This window comes from Euphorbia lathyris, chromosome 8, assembly GCF_963576675.1.
Source record: "Euphorbia lathyris chromosome 8, ddEupLath1.1, whole genome shotgun sequence".
Lineage (NCBI taxonomy): Eukaryota > Viridiplantae > Streptophyta > Magnoliopsida > Malpighiales > Euphorbiaceae > Euphorbia > Euphorbia lathyris.
This window is the reverse complement of record NC_088917.1, coordinates 86,880,188-86,893,355: the sequence shown is the minus strand read 5'-3', so window position 1 is coordinate 86,893,355 and position 13,168 is coordinate 86,880,188. Positions and strand designations below refer to the sequence as shown.

The window sequence follows — 13,168 nt, the reverse complement described above, 5'->3', positions numbered from 1 at the left end:
ACCAAAGGTCGACTTGTTAGTTTAGGCATTCTTTTGTAAATATCCTTTGTTTATATCGTTTATATCTGCTTATGTATAATTCTTTATAACTTTTGTAGTTGTTCATATCTTTTGTATTCTGTCCATAACTATATACTTTTTACTTATCAACTTTTGTGCTAGAATTTCACTTTTTCTCAGCGTTCTCTGATCAATGAATTGGCAAGAAAGAGTCGAGTGGCAAGCTCAAAAGTTTACTATCCCATCAAGACGATACATTCATGCCCTGGAGAATGAGGCTCCCAATCCCTCCATGGCCGAGTTAAATAAGAAAATGGATATCTTGATGGCGAAACTGAGCCTCAACACCAATGAGAGTGTAAGTTTTGTGGGTAATCACCAAAGGTACAATTCTAACCCCAATTCTTATATCTTTTATGATAATAATTGGAGGAGACCTCAACACTCAAATCTGTCCTACGGGAATCCTAACATGTTGAGGCCTCCAAATAGGTTTGTTAATGAGCACAGGGAAAACGAATTGGGAATGTTCCCTTACGAACAAACAAGCCAAGTTCCTCCACAACCCTCTAGCTCACGAGATGAGGTGCTGTCCCTTTTGAAAGGAATATCAGCCCGACTTACAATCAACGAGGAGGTTTGCAAGGACTTGAGCAACCAATTGGCTCAAATAAACCATGAGATGCAAGAGCAATCCCGAGATGCTTTCCCAGGCATAAAGGAAAACATAGAAATCCCAAAAAGGGAATCAGCTCAAGCCATCTCCTTGAGGAATGACAAAAAGGTAGAACCAAGTCCACTATCACATGCATCACTCGAGGTAAGTGAAGAACCGGAAGCGGTAAGCAATCCCGGTTCAAAATCTGAAATTCTAAATCATGTGGTAGAGATAAAAGATCAAATCAAAACTTGTGTATCTCAAGTACCTTTTCCTCAAACATTAGAAAAGTTTAGGTTTGTTTCATGCTCAGAAGTTTTCATTCTCTTCGACCTACCAAGAGAATCCAAAAGGGAGCAAACCAAACTTTTTCATAATATGTTTAAATTCGGCCTCCTGCTTTCATTAAACTTATTAGAGGCTCTTAATCCGTTTTGTAGGTACGGATTATTTATTCAGGAATTTGAATTCCTAACACGAGTAGAAGCATACACCTAGGCGGGAATTCTATGTCGAGCTCACCGACTATAACGTAGCGCTTCTTGGGAGGCAACCCAAGTTTCAATAAAACTTTTCAGGTTTGTTTTATTTAGATTATACATTGATCCTTTAGTTTAGTCTTTTTAGTTTTCTTTTACGTTTTTTTTTAAAGTGTTCGTTAAAAAAAAATAAATAAAAAATAATTAAATAAATAAATATTTTTTTAGTTGTTTAGTTTTATTTTATTTATTTTTATTTTTTTATTTTTAAGTTTTTAGGTTCAAAATAAAATTTTAAAAAAAAAAAAAAAATATTTTGGCCCCAGGAGGCCCAGCTCGGCGAGCTGGGCACTGCCGCCCAGCTCGCCGCGCGCTGGGCGCTGGCGCCCAGCCCGCCGCTGGGCACTGCTGCCCAGCGGCGGTGCTCGGCCGCGATAAGGAATTTTTTTCGAGATTTTTTTTAAAATCCCGAACGAAGCTGAAATAAATAAATAAATAAAAAAAAAAATTTGCCACCGCAAATCGTCAAACTTTTGCGATTGCGATAAAATCCGTAAGTTTTCTTCTCCACCCTAACTTTTTACACTCGTACTTCATGATTTATGATGCAATGTTGGAACTTATTGCATAATTTTAGTGTGAGGAGGAGGGGTAGACAAACTTACAAAAATTGTATAAATTTTTAATTTTCGTTGCGTCGTGTCTAGTTTAGGTTTGCGTTTTGGTGTTTTATTTTTGCTTTATTTATGTTTTTGCATGTTTAGGACCTAAAACCGTGAACCTCCTTCGAATCTAAACTTCGTTATTTATCTTTGAGGGCTGAGAACCGAATCTAAAATTGCATGACAACTAGTTTAGGCGTAGGACACAACTCTTGTATCTGTAAAAGCATGACCTACAGTTTGCATTTAGACCCTACTTTTGAAGAAATGCTAAAATCATTACTTAGGTAGATAACTTAAGAATTGAAGGCATGTGATATTAAACTTGAGTTTGGGGAAAACTAGTAAACACAAAATTGAAACCCAAAGAATTGTGAGCTGAATTTGAGCCTAAGAGCGAACATCGAAAAGCTCTTTTTCTTGACATTTTTGTGTGAATGCTTTGACTTGTGGAAGATTACAGATTTTGCACCTAATACTGTGTTGAACCTACATGCAATGATTTGAGATGATAAACGATGAATCAGCCTCATTAGAATTAACCTTTTCTTTACCCTTATTTTCTCTTTTTCATTCACTCTAGGAAGCCCATTTGAGCCGACATTTTTGTAGTTTGTAGATTTTTCTTTCGTTCTAACCCGTTTTTGCGAACCACAACTTGGTTCGCTACTTAACCTTTGTTTTTGCAAAGCTCGAATTGAGCCTTTGTTTTTCTCTAGCGCTTTATCGTTGTTTATGGCATTATAGTAGCAAGCCAAAAGGCTAAGAGGTGAATGAGCATCACTATCCCAAAAGAAAAAAAAAAAAGGAAAAAAAAAAAGAAAAAAAAAATTGGCACGGAAAAGAGAAAAGAAAAGAGACGAACAAAAGGGAAGAACTTCATTCCCCAGTTCCTAAAAATAAAAACGTCTCAAAAAGAAATCCAAAATAAGGGATGAATAAAAAGCTCAGTCACTCCGTATTTGCTAAAGTCATTTTAACCTTGTTTTTGTAGCGCTAGAGCTTTTAACCTTTGTTGTACCTTTAACCCTCTAACCACATTACAACCCCAATTAGAGGCTGTTTTTGATATCAACGGAGTCATGTAGCATAGTAGAGGAACTCGGATGAATGTGCAAAATAAGCATAATCCTAAGCAAGAACATAAGCCGAGAGTAAACACCTTAGCCACCAAAATTTGTGTGAATGAGTGAACTACCTATGGTGAGGTGTTTTACTTAGCAATCCCCTTAAACTCGTTTAATTGAACATGTGTCCATTTGCTTAAAACTATGACCCATGATAATTGAAATGCGGCTTTTGGATATCGTGTCTCTACTTTGTATTTCCGAATCCATGTAATTACAGATGTTTGAAGTTGTGTCAAGCACCCAGTCAAACCGGGAGGTTTTCTAGCTTGCTTGTGGTGGCGGGTTTAGTTTTTTTTAGTTTACTTGGGGACAAGTAAAGTTTTAAGTGCGAGGAGGTTTGATAGGGGTAAAAAACCCCTATCTTTGGGTACGGTTTAGGACGGTTTTTAGAGTAATTTGGTTAATAAGCGAGCAATTCTCGCATTTAAATGCTTTTGTGTGAGTTAGTTAGAAATTGGAAACGTCCTATTTACTTTTCGTTGTTTAGGCTCGTTTTGTGATCAATTTAGGCAAATACGGCCGAAATAACATGCATATTAGAATTCCGTTATCTTTTGAAGCTAATTGGTCCGTCAAAAGTCGCACCAAACGAAGCGTTTGCTCAAAATAAGCGATTGACGGATCAATTTGGCTTTTAGACTAATGTTTCCTGGAGTTTTTATGCGTGTGCAGGTGTAAGTTCGGACGAAAAAGGGTATAGAAGTCATCCGGCACGGATCGAGCGCGTTTCGGGCGAAAACGCTCGGCGAGCAGGACCCCCCGGCAGCCGCTCGGCGAATTGAGCATCGGCACGCAGCCCGGGCAGCAGCCCAGGCAGCGCCCAGGCACTGCCCAGGCAGCAGCCCAGGCAGCGCCCAGGCACTGCCCAGGCAGCGCCCAGGCACTGCCCAGGCAGCGCCCAGGCACTGCCCAGGCACTGCCCAGGCAGTGTGCCTGCTCGCCGAGCAGGCACCCCAGGGGCCTGCTCGGCGAGCAGGGGCTGCTCGTCGCAATTCTGCTCGGCGAGCAGCCTTTCCTGCTCGGCGAGCAGACCTGCGGAAATTGGTCAAAAAGACCAATTCCGCCCCCACGAAGCCACGTTCGGCCCCACGTCTTCCTACACCAACAAGGACACGAAATTAGGTCAAAACGAGGCCCGAGACGCGTCTATAAATAGGAATTTTCAATTGTAAATTAGATATCTTTTGTTTTTTATAATTTTCTTATCTTCCACCTCGAGAAATCCTCTCCACCTCCTCCAAAAACCTTCAAACCTCCATTGAAGACGCCTCCGAAGCTCCATTCACTGAGGATTGCTCGAGCTCCATCCTTAAGTCCTAGGAAGACGCCTGCATTGGTTGACAGGTTCCCTGAAAGGGATTTTTCTTCTTTTATATAACTTGTTTATCCTATGATACATGCTATGAATCTTAGGCTTATTGTAACTTCGTGACAATGTTCTCCATCTTTGATTAATATAATAGTTTTGTTTCTTCAAATTGTTTTAATGCTTTGAATCTTTTTCTTACGCTTTGTTTGATTGGTTTAACTCATTCGATAATCCCAAAATCAAGTTGGCACATATTGCGAGCTGAATCTGACCTAGTCAGTGCCTATAGGATTGACGACCCTATAGAAGATTAAACCCAAATTACTGAGCCTTAGAGCTAGTTTCGGCCTTACAAGGGAATCACGAACTAGGAACTTTAGGAGGATAGGTCGGGTTAATCGCCTCGAACACAAGTGACTTAGATTTTAATTCAATTGTTTAAACAATCTATTTCCATTATCATCGTATCCCTCCATGATCCTTTAGATGATTGCATTGACAAAAGATCACTTAGGAGTAGTTTAATTTAATTAGGGGTAGAGTAATTTAATTAGACTTAGAATAACTTAGCTAGAATTAGATAACTTAATTAGAATTAGTGTAATTCAACCTAGGAGTAGATTAATTAAACAAAACCAAACTCAAAACCCCCTAAGCCTAGATAACTTCCGAGACTTAGTAATTCGGTACTTGCAGAAATAAATCCTGTGGACGATAACCTGGACTTAAACCCAGAAATTTATTACTTGATAACGACGGGGTACACTTATCCCTTAGTGAGTCTTCATCTCGAGTTAGGTGAGGGCGCATCAGTACTCCATATTTTTTCATAAGCGTTTCAAAACTCTTGTTTATAAAATGAGTACCGCCATCACTAACGATAACTCTTGGACAACCAAATCTACAAAATATATCGTCAAGAAAATTAACGACAACTTTAGAATCATTCGTCGGGGTTGCAATTGCTTCAACCCACTTTGAAACATAATCAACGGAAACTAATATGTAAGTTTTACCATTGGAAGGGGGAAAAGGTCCCATGAAATCTATTCCCCACATATCGAAGACTTCAACTTCTAATATGGTTGTGAGGGGCATCTCATCTTTCCTTCCTAGATTTCCTGTTCTTTGGCACTTATCACAACGAGTAATAAATGAACGGACGTCCTTAAACATCGTAGGCCAAAAGAAACCGCTTTCAAATATTCTAGCTGCTGTCTTGTTAACTCCATTATGTCCTCCATAAGAGCTAGAATGGCATTCCGATATTATGGATTCGTATTCATTTTCACCAACGCATCTCCTAATTATCCCGTCACCACAAGTTTTGAACAAAAAAGGATCTTCCCAAAAATATTGTTTAATATCGAAGAAAAATTTCTTCTTTTGTTGGAAATCTAATCCTTCCGGAACAATATTGGCTGCAAGATAATTAGCAATATCTGCATACCAAGGTGACATGGCACTTTTTATTTGATAGAGGTGTTCATCAGGGAAATCATCTCGTATACCGATAGTTTCATCTATAGGACCGTTTTCATCTTCAAGTCTCGATAGATGATCGGCGACAAGGTTTTCTACTCCCTTTTTGTCTTTGATTTCTATATCAAATTCTTGCAATAATAAAACCCATCTAATTAGACGTGGTTTTGCATCCTTTTTAGCAAATAAATATCTTAATGTTGCATGATCAGTGTAAATAATAACTTTTGAACCTAATAAATATGACCTAAACTTGTCACATGCAAAAACTACGGCTAACATTTCTTTTTCTGTTGTGGTGTAGTTTAATTGTGCACCAGACAGTGTGTGACTTGCATAATAAATTACATGAAGTTTCTTATCTTTTCTTTGACCTAGAACACATCCGACAGCTAAATCACTTGCATCACACATAATTTCAAATGGTAAATCCCAATCGGGTTTAGCAATAATAGGTGCACTGACTAAAGCAGTTTTCAATGTTTCGAAAGCTTTAACGCATTCTTCATTAAAATAAAAGGTTGAATCTTTCATGAGTAAATTAGTAAGTGGTTTGGAAATTACAGAAAAATTCTTAATAAATCTTCTGTAAAAACCAGCATGTCCTAAGAATGATCTTACTCCCTTAACAGTAGTTGGAGGGGGTAATTTCTCTATTACTGAGGTTTTTGCTCTATCTACTTCTAATCCTTTTTCAGATATTTTGTGACCTAAAACAATTCCTTCGTCAACCATGAAATGACATTTTTCCAATTTAATACCAAATTTGTTTCTTCACACCTAGACAAAACTTTATCCAAATTTTCTAGGCACGAATCAAAAGAATCTCCATAAACTGAAAAATCGTCCATAAAAACTTCCATGATATCTTCAATGAAATCATTAAAAATCGCAGTCATACAACGTTGAAATGTTGCAGGTGCGTTACATAGACCAAATGGCATTCTCCTATATGCAAATGTTCCGTAAGGACATGTGAAGGTTGTTTTATCTTGGTCATCCGGGTAAATGTATATTTGAAAGAATCCGGAGTAACCATCAAGAAAACAGTAGAAAGCATGACCAGCTATCCTTTCGATCATTTGATCAATGAAAGGAAGAGGAAAATGATCTTTCCTAGTTGCTTTATTTAGATTTCTATAATCTATACAAACCCTCCAACCAGTGGTGGTTCGCGTAAGTATTAATTCACATTCTTCATTCCTTACAACTGTTATGCCTCCCTTTTTAGGAACACAATGGATTGGACTAACCCATTCACTATCCGAAATAGGATAAATGATTCCATTGTCCAGAAGTTTAGTAATCTCATTTTTTACTACTTCTTTCATATTCGGATTTAGGCATCTTTGCCTATCCGCTTTAGGTGGCTTATCTTCTTCTAAGTGAATTTTATGCATTACGATGCTCGGATTAATACCTTTTAAGTCAAAAATTTGCCAACCCATGCTTCCTATCCTATTTCTAACAACTTCTTTCAATTTTTCTTCTTGAACTTGTGTTAATTTGTTAGAGATAATAATAGGTAGAGAATCGCCTTCGCCTAAGAAAGCGTACCTCAAATGACTTGGTAATTCTTTAAGTTCTAATTTGGGTGGAACTATAATTGAAGGCGGAACTGGTCCATCTTCTCGAATCAAAGGTTCTGGGTCCTTATCTTCTAGTTCCTCACTCATTATAGGTTCTACTATTTCCACTTTCTGAACAATGTCATTTACACATTCTTCAATTAAATCAAGTTTCATACAAGCGAAATCTTCCATAGGATATTTCATCGCTTGGTTCATATCAAACTCAATCTTATCATCTCCTATTCGTAAAACTACTTTCCCTTCCGACACATCAACTAGAGCACGTCCCGTGTTCATGAACGGTCTATCAAAGATTAGCGGACAATTTACATCATAAGCAAAATCCAAAATAACGAAATCGGTATGAAAAATAAATTTGTCAACTTTAACTAAAACATCCTTAATTATACCGTATGGCCTTTTAGTGGTTTGATCCGCTAATTGCAAAACCATATTGGTACGTTTGATGTCTTCTTCTAAGCCTAACTTATTAAAATAGATAATGGCATCAAGTTAATGCTCGCTCCTAAATCACAAAGACAACTTGGGAATTCTATATCTCCCAATTTACACGGAATGGTAAAACATCCGGGATCTTTGAGTTTTGTGGGCAAATTGCTTGACACAATTGAACTACAATCTTCAGTTAGTGAAATGGATGAAATTTCTTCCCAACTGATTTTCTTTGAAATTAAATCTTTGAGGAATTTACCATAATTGGGAATTTGCGTAATTGCATCCATAAACGTCAAATTAATATGCAAATTTTTAAGTTTGTCTAAAAATGTAAAAAGTTATTTATCATAGTCCTTGTTGCGGACTTTGTGTGGAAAAGGTGGTTTGGGTACAAAAGTTTTTGTACTAGAGTCAATTGGTGCATCTTTTTGTTTTAATGTATCTTCTTTGGGCGTCGGTAAATCAGTTCCAGGTAAGGTCGAATTTCCGGGCATTTCCGGGCCTAAGTAGTTTTTCCCTGAACGAAGAGTGATAGCCTTAACATGCTCTTTTGGATTTTCTTCCGTATGGCTTGGAAGACTTCCCTCTTTGCGGGATGGAATTGATTTAGCGAGTTGTCCAATTTGAATCTCCAAATTATGGATGCTAGATGATTGGTTTTTAATAAGCTGATCGAATTTATTCTCGACCCGTTTAAAACCATCGTCGTGATTACTTATTTTTCCGCTCATAGCATCAATGAATTTGTCGATTTTAGAAGATAAAGTGCTAATCGAATCTCTTGATTGATTTTGATAATTAGTAGTATGATTTTGATTAGCATTAACATTATTATTGTCTCTCCAGTTAAAGTTAGGATGATTTCTCCATCCAGGATTATATGTATTGGAATAAGGGTTATTATTTTGGTTTTGCCATTGGACAAAATTTACCTGTTCAATTTCACTCATACCTTCGTAATCCACATCCGTTTGGATTGGCTTACCATTTGGATCACACGGTGCCATAAACCTATCAATTTTGTGCGACAAGGCAGAAAATTGGGCTTGCAACATCGCTACTGGATCAAGATTCACTATACCTTTAACTGATGATGTAGTTGAGGATGATGGTTTCGCTACTGGTATGTGTCCACGTTCCGTGGGCCACATACTACTGTTGATTGCCATTTTCTCTAAAAGTTCTCTTGCTTGGGCAGATGTTTTCTTCATGAATAACCCTCCAGACATAGCGTCCAATGAACCTCTAGTTGTAGGATTTAGTCCATTATAAAATGTTTGCATTAAAAGTTCAGCGGGCAATTGGTGGTGTGGGCATAAACGTTGAAGTTCTTTAAAACGTTCCCAAGCCTCATAAAGAGTTTCACTATCATTTTGAGAAAAAGACGTCAACTCTTTAATGACTCTTGCGGTTTTTGCTAAAGGAAAATTTTTTGATAAAAATGCTTGGGTTAATTGCTCCCAAGTCTCAAATGATGCGGCTGGCATAGAAGTTAACCATTCTTTGGCTCGATCCTTCAAAGTAAAAGGAAAAAGGCGAAGTTTGATTGCTTCTGCAGTTACATCAGTAATTTTAAAAGTGTCACAAATTTCTAAGAAATTTGTCAAATGGGTATTAGGATTTTCGTTAGGTAACCCGTAAAACGTTACATTATTTTGCAACATATTAAGCAACGCAGGCTTAATTTCAAAATTATGTGCATTAATTTGGGGTCTAACTATACTGTTTGTTACACCGGCCACTCCTGGCCTAGCGTAATCCATAAGCGTGGCCATAATTTCTGGCTCGGTAACTCTGGTTTTTATTGGGGTTTTGTTTTTTTTTCTTTTCTTTCTTGTTCTTTTTAAGAGTTCTTTCAATTTCTGGGTCAATAGGATCCGGTGACGTGCCCGAACTTCGAGAACTGCGCATGAACTTGAAATTTCGCACGAACAGAAACTACCTATAAAACAGAATTTGAAAAATAAATATATTAGTAATTGAAAATAAATAAAATATAAAATTTTGAATAAGTATGAATAAACCTAGATTCGTAATAAAACACGAAAATTTTAAAATTTTGTCAAAAATTTTGGCGTTCCCCGGCAACGGCGCCAAAAACTTGTTGAGCGATTTCCACAAGTGCACGGTATACGCTTATAGTAATAAAAGATATCGATCTCACAAAGAACTTTTTTCAATAAAAACTTATTTTGAATCGGTTAAATTTACTTTTAGGTTTGTAATATGGAAAAATCGTTTAATCGGTTTTTGGTTTTGAAATTGCTAGAATAAAAATTAGATTAGAATATGAAGATGTTAGAAAATATCTGATTTAAGAATGAATTTGCAAAACAGGAACGTTTTAGTACTTTAGAAAAGTAAACAAGTATATTTGTTTGCATTAAGCAAAGAAAACAACTTTAAACTTTGTACGAATTATAAAAATGAAATAAATGACGGAACCTCTAATTAATTGGCTTTGAACGCGACAAAACCCTTTCGGGATAGTTGCCCTTAATCAAATTAAAACTCTTTCGAGATAATAATTTGTCTAAGTGTTCAACAAAGTTTCCTTGTAAAGATTTTGAATTAAACTACGTTTTAATGAAAACACCAGCAGTCACTTTAGTGGATTGGTTACCATAAGTGCTGCATAAAAATCTATCGAATAGAACAGACTTTATTAGATGAAATATAAATTGATACAAGTTTACAGAGAACATGGAGCATTGAATTCTTCGACGGCGTGCAAGTGAACGGGTTGTCAATCCTTTCCTTGGGTTTCGTTAGAGTTTGTCAGGCTCAGGGGCGAATCCTCTACTCAATCTTCTCGTTGAATCTTCGTAATAGAGACTGGATCGGTCTACTACCAAAATGAAAACTAAATTGGAACAATGTCTAAACGCTACTGAATTTGTTATTATTTAGTAAACAATGTGTGTACATCATATTGCTTTTTACAGAATCTAAATCTAACTTCTGAATCACTTGACTCGAAATTTCTGCATAAATTCTACACTAATCTCTTTCTTCTACACATATAACATTATTCTTCAACTCTCCATCAACTCTTTATTTATAGATGTTGAAGAGTCTTGATTGAAGTGTCGTGTCTGTTGCGAAGGATCATATCCGTTGCGAAAGGACGTCTTTATCCACCCGAACGAACGCGTTTCGTCGAAAATGAAAGTGTGCAACTAGGCTTCTTCAAACTCCTGCTCGTACCGAGAATGGGGGAGCAACAATTTGTACTTCGGATGAAGGGAAGGAGGGGCTGAGGGACGCGTGTCGCGACCGTGAATATTGGGGGCCGCGGTCGCGGCACGGAGCGTTTTTCACCTCTTCGGCTCTCGTTCGTGTCCTTGAGTTGGCGTTATTAATTTTCGTCGTCTTCGACTCCTTTTGTAGGGCTTTTCTTCTATTTTTAAGCTCTTTTTACTCCTATTAGGATTTTACCAAATATTTATATACCTTGCATGAAAGAAACATATTCGAGAGTAAAAGTATTCTAAATAGGTATAAATAGCATAAATTCGTAGCAATATTGATATAATTATTGATGATATTTTAGGTATATTTTGGGCTTAACACACCTCATCCCGAAGCCCAAGACACCCTTAGATGCAAGTGGTAATCCATTAGGTCTCTTCCAAATCACCCTAGAGCTTGATAAGCATTCCGAGGAATGCTTATAGACCGTATAACTGATCAGCTCTTCTACAATGTTAGCATTGTGCGAGAAGCCACATCGCTCTCTTTCTCCTACAACGAAAATAGTTGGAAGGATTCCTAAGGAGAAGATCACTCCCCCACGCTTATCTAACTCCACATAATATTACAAAAAAAAACATGCAAAAGAATTTGAGTCCTTTCAGACCATCTAGATCCCTCAAACTTCCCAAACGCTTCAAGGTTCCCAGCACACAAGCGCATGGCTTAGGGACACCCAAATGAATTGGAGTCTCCGTAGGGTAAGGATAAGGCACTAAAAATCTCTATAGGATCCTGATATCGAGAAAAACACTAGTAGTGGAGAAAGACGATTATACCAAGATCTCCCAAAGATCGACGGACAAACCGTCAGTGCAAATCATCTGATAATGAAGATGGTCCTAGGCACATGTAAAATGAACAAATGGCGGAGATCTGAAGAGAGTTGAAGAACGTTATGGAAGATGCAGGCATAGACGCTCTTATGGTGGAGGTGACAGATACTAGCTCCTCGTTGTGTGCCCGCATCTTATTTGATCATATGTCCAAAGTCTTTCAATACTCATCTCTGGAGAAATACTTCAGAAGGGCTCTAGAAACTACTACAACCACTGACATCATTATGTGTTTCCTCTTCCCATACTCTTTCAGAGGTAGTCTCCTACTGCTATCATCAGCTACCTATCAGGAGTTTTAACGAGATGGAAAACGAGTTTGCTCAATACTTCATTACTTCAATACCCGAAATTAAAACGACCTCAACTATCTAGTACAGGAAACCGAAGAAAGCATGCGATTTGATAATTCGTCCTATTTCTTAGGGTTGTAGTGATAATTCGACATAACGATTAGAGTTCGGCCCACGTTTTTTTGTTATATCACTGAAGACGATGAAACTGATTTCATTAGGCTTCAGAATTTCCTTCTTTTGTTCATCGAGTTTATGCGAAAATTTATTATATACAGTTTAATGTAATTTTATTATTATGTAAACAAACGAGGCCTAAATTTAACAATTGCTATATAGAATTGATGAAATAAAATGCTGGTAACAGTAGCTGAGCTGTCATCCATATGAACCAAACATTTTCCACTTTGCCGACACTTGAAGATATCCCATTCCTTTATGCTCCTTATTTAATTTTCCATTAAATGTTTCTTTTTCTTTTTTAAATATAATAGTAAATTACTTTTTAATCCTCATTTAATTTAATCTTTTTTTTTTTTTTTGAAGAAACATTTAATTTAATCTGTTTTTGTTTTGTTTGGATTAGAATTTAGGTTACCGTTAATAATTACTATATCATATATTTAGTAGGTTCCATAATAAGATTATAATTCATGGAAAGAAAACAAAAGAAAGAGACGTTTCATTATTTCATTATTAGGCACCGACAAATAAACAGGTCTCTTGGCCACCTGTTTGTTTAATCATTAATTTAATTATCTTATACTTTATAATTTATTTAATGTAACCAGGTTGAAACCGATTAGCCTCAGTTCAATTTATAAATGAGCTGTTTACAAATTCGATTTATAAATGAGCCGTTGTGGCCTACATGCACAATGATATCATGTTAAATGATGTCACATGCATGACGTCAGCACTATCATCATTACAGCCCAAGTCCAAGGAAATAAAGGCCTAGACAACGTCCATGACGGCCCATGATCCACTCCAGCAACCCGAATATGTGCCACAACGGTCCAAACCCGACGAATGGTAGC

General features: G+C 37.1%; 1 non-coding gene across 1 annotated transcript; it reads left to right on the top strand.

Moving 5' to 3' along the window:
- Window positions 1-9,046: 9,046 nt before the first annotated feature.
- Window positions 9,047-9,153, top strand: LOC136204299 (small nucleolar RNA R71). Its single transcript, XR_010675145.1, has one exon. It is a non-coding gene; the product is annotated as a small nucleolar RNA R71 (small nucleolar RNA).
- The last annotated feature ends 4,015 nt before the right edge of the window (window positions 9,154-13,168 follow it).